The 6,021-nt window shown below is 42.2% G+C and overlaps 1 long non-coding RNA gene across 1 annotated transcript; it reads left to right on the top strand.

The window, feature by feature from the left end:
• Positions 1 to 76: 76 nt before the first annotated feature.
• On the top strand, positions 77 to 4,146 carry LOC125924550 (uncharacterized). Its single transcript, XR_007458463.1, has 2 exons — positions 77 to 267; positions 3,979 to 4,146. It is a non-coding gene; the product is annotated as an uncharacterized LOC125924550 (long non-coding RNA).
• Positions 4,147 to 6,021: the final 1,875 nt, after the last annotated feature.

Genomic DNA, 6,021 nt, shown 5'->3' with positions numbered 1-6,021 from the left:
TCTGCCCATGCGCTCTCCAGGCGTAACCCACCACCCCGGCGCCCCGGCCACGTTTGCGCACGCGTCTTGTGCTCACCCGCTTCCCCTTGTCAGGGGAAGGGAGGCGGTGCCCGCGAGCACAACGGCCCGCCTAGGGTTTGCTGAGCTTCTGCGCATGTTCAGATTCCAGCCAATCCGGGAGCCTCCACCAGAGAAGGGAGCGATTCCTAGACAAAGTTCGAGGCCATATCATTGCAGTAAGGAGAAGCTTCAATAATAACTGCTGAGGTACGTTGGGGAAACATTTGTGGTTTACAGGAATTAAGAGATGCAAAAGCAGAGACCAGTTGGCGATTTGTCTTTTCACCGCTGCAGTTATCGTGTGTTGTAAGCATCTTCTATAAGGCTCTTTCATAAGCTTTAAAAAGGCACAGAAATGTTAGTTTTACTGCCTTAGATGACCAACACCCAGTGGGTTTAATAAATGCATGCCTATTCAATTTTATAGACATTAATAACTTTTTGAAGTGCCTTTTTACGTTTGTTGTTACTACTTCCTAGTTTTTTGAAACATGAGAACAGATAGACCAATCTTGAACAAATGGTAAGTGAAAAGCACAATTACAGGCATGTTCTGTGATGCCAGCTATGTAATATCTGGTGAACAGCCTTGTGTTTGATTTTATTTTATTATTTACAAATAACAAAGCAGCCCACCAGTTTTATAACTACATGATGCATTTATGGTTGGAGTCAAAGCTCACTAAGAAAACAGATACTACATCTTTAAAATGGAGATGAAAAAATGAGTTTTCAATCCTTCTGATATGATTATAAGAGGTAGTCTATCAAGTGAATAAAAGGTGGTTCCTGGAATGAGAGCCACCATTTACTCACTTGGGCAAGTTATTTAGCCTCTCTATGCCTCAGTTTCCTCATCTGTAAAATGGGGATAAAATAATATCTACCCCATGGGGTTGCCATAAATACTAAATGAGTTAATATATATAAAACCTTAGACTAGGTAAGTATTAGTGACTTGTTTCAAATGTCAGGGTTACCCAGGCCATCCATGCCGAAAGAGGGCACTTTGGGAAGCTAGGCTTATTGAGTAAATAGCATTTACCTTGATTATTCCCTACAGTCCTGGGTTTGGTCCTAGGGGAACCTGGCCTCAAAAGCTAAAATATATTGAGGGCTTACTTACCACGTGACAAGCCCTGTGCATTATCTCATTATATTTTTACAACTATTTTTAGAAGTAGGTACTGGGGCGCCTGGGTGGCGCAGTCGGTTAAGCGTCCGACTTCAGCCAGGTCACGATCTCGCGGTCCGTGAGTTCGAGCCCCGCGTCAGGCTCTGGGCTGATGGCTCGGAGCCTGGAGCCTGTTTCCGATTCTGTGTCTCCCTCTCTCTCTGCCCCTCCCCCGTTCATGCTCTGTCTCTCTCTGTCCCAAAAATAAATTAAAAAAAAAAAATGTTGAAAAAAAAAAAGAAGTAGGTACTATTATGTTTCCTATATTACAGATAAGGGAAACTAATGCATAAAGGATTGCATAGCTTGCTCAAAACTACAGAGATAGTGAAGGAATTGAATCCAATCCAGGAATTCAATCCAGGAATTGAACCCTGCTCATTTGCTCCCAGAGGCCACAGGAAGAGGATTCTGGCCTTTGAGGCAGGCTCCCTTTAAACAAACACAGAACCAACACTCCAGAATGTCAATATTGCCAATATTAAGTCACAAGAAGAAACGCTAGTAAAGTGAACCTGAGATCACCTCTGGCGGCTGACCAGCACTTTTCCTGGCCTGTATATGCTCTCTATATGAAGTCAAATACTCAAAGAGTTGTTCGCTACATGTGGAAATAGAACATGAGAAGGTACCTAATCTCAAAAAGTGGTTCTCAGTTAAAGGGTACCTAGGAAGCATTCTCATCTATGTTAACAAAAATAATAGCTATCATTTAATGAGCATTTTCTATAAGGCTAATCTGAACAAGTATGCTTAGATCAAACTCCGTCTTTTGGACAGGCTTAAACAGGTTTTGTCAGCCTCATTTACCGTTTGGGGATAGCCATCCCCTTCTACTTGCACAGATTTTCTCCACAAATAAGACACTATACCGTATGCCTGTCTTTTCTAGTCTGCCTCCTGCCTCACTCAGATAACAATACCAATTACAATCAAAACCAGAAAATGCCAGTTGAGGTAATTAGGTTTAATTACATGGTATCCTGGTTATAGAATAGTTTCTTGAGCCTTTAGTATGTCAACATGGATGTCTAATCATTTCAGAGTACAGAAAGAAAAGTTTCTGGAACAAGACTATATCATAAAATATGGTAACCACACCAAGCCATGAGCATTCTGTGGCTCTGCCTGGGCAATTACTCAACCTCTCCCAGCTTTTTACTATATCTACATCACTCCCTACCCTCCAGAATGATTTTGGATCAGACAGCTTTCAGCTGCCCTTCCTAGCTCTTCAACACCCACAAGAACGGTCTTTTCTCACTTGATCTCAAGAGTTCCTTGATCTTCTCAACTGCAAAGTCCTTTATCCATCTTGCACACCTTGACTTCCATTCAACTTAACTGGCATTTATTGAGCACAAACTGTGGGCCAAGAACCTTGCCAAGGCCCCTGAAAGACAAGGGTGAACAACTCAGCCCTCTTTCCTCAGGAAGCTTATACTGTAGCAGAATAGACACTGCACATGCCATTACACCAGAAGCACAGGTTGAACATGGGGATTAAGACTGTGGGCTTTTGAATCAGGCAGATCCAAGTTTAAATCCCAACTCTGCCACTTGATGACTGTGAACAAATTCCTTATCCTTAGGTTTCTCCATTTGTAGAGTGAAGATAACAGTATTCACCATTCAGGGCCATTTTTGAGGACTAAATGATATAGTGCTTGTAAAGCACTTACCACAGTCCCTAACACACAACAAACTCCAGTATGACTTGGAAATCAAGAAGGCTGGCTCAGAAATCAGAATACCATAGTTCCAAACCTAACTCTGCCACTTGCTAGCTGTATCACATTAGTCACTGAATCACTCTGCTTTAATTTCTTCACCTATCAAATGAAGGTGACAGTAGGAGTGTTGTGTATGTAAAACACACATGCATGTGCATAAACATGCATGCACACACATGCATATGCACACATGCATATATTATATATAATACATAGTAAAGCACCAAGAAAAGCATATAACATGAAATCTTACCTGTTGCTGTGGTGACCTGAATGCTCTTTTCCAATTTTCCCCTTAAGTGGTCCTCAGAGGCACACCTACAAAACCCCTAGGGATTGTTGGAGCCCTGTTTGGACACTACTGATTAAATAAAGGAGCTTGCTCAACTGTGTGTGACGGAGTAAATGGGAGTCTTATCGCCATGGTGGAAAGATGGAGGAGACTGAGATCCTGAATGTTATTTATGTTATAGGTTAACAAAGGAGGCATGCAGGAAAGGTGGTGGACAAAATCTCTGTTTTACTGCTGAAGCTTTGGCCCCCAAATCTCAGTATAGAACCCACTTCTAGTGAACAGGTAGAACCACACAATGAAACATGACCTCTCCTGCTTAGGCTTCATTTCTCTTGGTTCCATTTAGTACTGGGTACATAAAACAAAAGAAAGAAGCAATAAACTAAAGAGAACTTCCAAACACAGAATATAAGGAGAAAGTGAAAGAAAGAAGAAAAGAAAAGGGTGAAGGGAGGAAGAAGGAAAGAGTCTATAAGACTTTGTGTTGGAAGAAGGAGTCTCCTTCATGCAGTCTTTCAGACCCCATTCAGCTGCATAAGAATGGGCCTTGAGTCTGCAACACCTCCTTGCCAAGAGTTAAAGAGCCCACACAGGCTAAACCTGACCTATCACCTTATGTGGGATAGGTCTTGTTTTGGGCTCACTAAGTACTCTTGCTCTGTTTAAAGTATGTACATTAAACATCACTTGGTCAACCTACTGTTATCCTGTCCTAGAGAGAAGCCAGGTTGTTTCCACTGCATCATTAGAGGGGTGTGGCACAAAGACCAGTTGCCTTGTGTCAGTGGCCAAGAGAGACCCACTGGCCATGGGGGACTGACACCACTATTGAAGCTGATCCTGCTCTGTCTCTTCTCTATGTAAATAAACTATTGTCTGTCCAATGTTTGTCTGCATTGTATTTCCCCTAATGACTCTAAAACGAAGATGCAATGGGCAGAAATTTTTGGAGTCCTCCCCTGAGACTGGTTATTGGTACATGGTACTTTGATTGATCAACATCAAGCAAAGTAGAAAGAAGATTTTGTGGACACAAAAAAATCTGTCTCTTAGACTATGGCTAGAGCCTACTCCAGGCTCAACCTATGTTGGTCCTCTGCCCCCTTCTCAGGGATGAAGTGAGAGGACACAGCATTGAAATCCCCTTAGAGTTTGGAAGATGACAATAAACTAGAGAATGAGGGAGTGAAGCAAGTTTTAATCTTTTCCATTGCAACAAATGTGTATTAAATGACAATGTGTTATGCACAACTCCAGGTACTAAGGAGACAGGGCGAACAAAAATGGACATGGTCCTTGCTTTCATAATTCTTGTAGTCTAGGAGAGGGCAGGAAACCTAGAAGAATTACTCAACTAAATGTAAATTTACAATAGGGACAAGAGCTATAAAAGGGAAATACATGATGCTGTGAGAATCACAGGCCTGGCCTGATCACAAAAGGCAGGAGGAGTTCCTTAAATGACAGATGAGGGATGCTTGGGTGGCTCAGTTGGCTAAGCGTCTGACTCTTGATTTCAGCTCAGGTCTTGGTCTCACGAGTTCATAGGATTGAGCCCCACTTGGGGCTCTGCACTGACAGCATGGAGTCTGCTTGGGATTCTTCTCTGTTTTTCTCTCTGCCCTCCCCCACCCACTCAAAATAAATAAATAAGCTTTAAAAAAAAAAAAAAGAAGTGACAGATGAGCTGGAAGGAAAGGTAGAGTTAACAAAGTAAATGGAAATTTCCAGGGAGGGCAAGGAAAGAGGGATAGTCCAGGCAGAGAGGTGCACAGGTTTAGCATTCAGAGAATTGAAAGAAGACCAATGTGGGCAGAGTGCACAGGAGTGCACGGGACAATGAAAGGATGTGGGAACAAGTCAGACCCTGCTGGGAGTTATGGTTCATGCTCAAGAGGTTGAGCTTCCCACTGGAAAAAAAAAAAAATTATTTTAAGCAGAGAGGTGATAGACTTGCATTTCAAAGGTTACTCCAGCTGAGGTATGGAGAATGGATTAGGGGGCGGCAAGAGTATGTATATGAGGACAGGTTAACAGGGTTTTTGACTTCCAGTTTAAGGTGACAGTTTGAACACAGGTATTTACTTCCTCTCCTTTCAGAAATCCTAATAATATAACAGAAAAGGAACTTTTGGAAGAAGCAAAAACTGACATGAATGAAGATAATAGAGTAGGAGGCAACGGCAATAAAATTTTGTGAGCAGGAAAGAGATAGATAGGTGATAAATTCTTTTGTGAATCCAAGAGGGTTGAATCCTAAATTGACAGTGGGAAAAGCAAAAGGCAACCTGATATACACCAAATAAGTCCTCAAAGTCTTAGAAGTCCTCAGTGTCTTCTGTTGGGGAAGGAGATGAAAACATTTGGTTGAACATTAATTTATAAAGCACTAAAAACATGCACTTAAGACTCCTTTCCAGAGCCAAGAAACATAGATCTCCCCCACTACAGCAGAAGATGGAAAGTTTATTCTCTGGAGAGAATATGACTATGGGACAATGGGTACAAATGAGATCAGGGGTTCTATTATATGAAAGAATGGCAACATGTAAATGATGAAACTGAATGATGAAACTCACACCCTCCTTCCCTGGCAGCCAGGCTTGAATTCTCCAGAGAGAAGTTTCTTCCTGGGGAACCTGATCAGCACAACAAGACAGAAGAAAGAAAAAACACTAACATGGGAGATGCCCTAAGAAACAGCCCAGGCATGGGGTGCGTGGGTGGCTCAGTCAGTTAAGCTTCCAACTTTGGCTCAG

Source organism: Panthera uncia, chromosome F2, assembly GCF_023721935.1.
Source record: "Panthera uncia isolate 11264 chromosome F2, Puncia_PCG_1.0, whole genome shotgun sequence".
In the NCBI taxonomy this organism is placed as follows: domain Eukaryota; kingdom Metazoa; phylum Chordata; class Mammalia; order Carnivora; family Felidae; genus Panthera; species Panthera uncia.
Note: the sequence above shows the minus strand (reverse complement) of the source record. Positions and strands in the feature narration are given on the sequence as shown.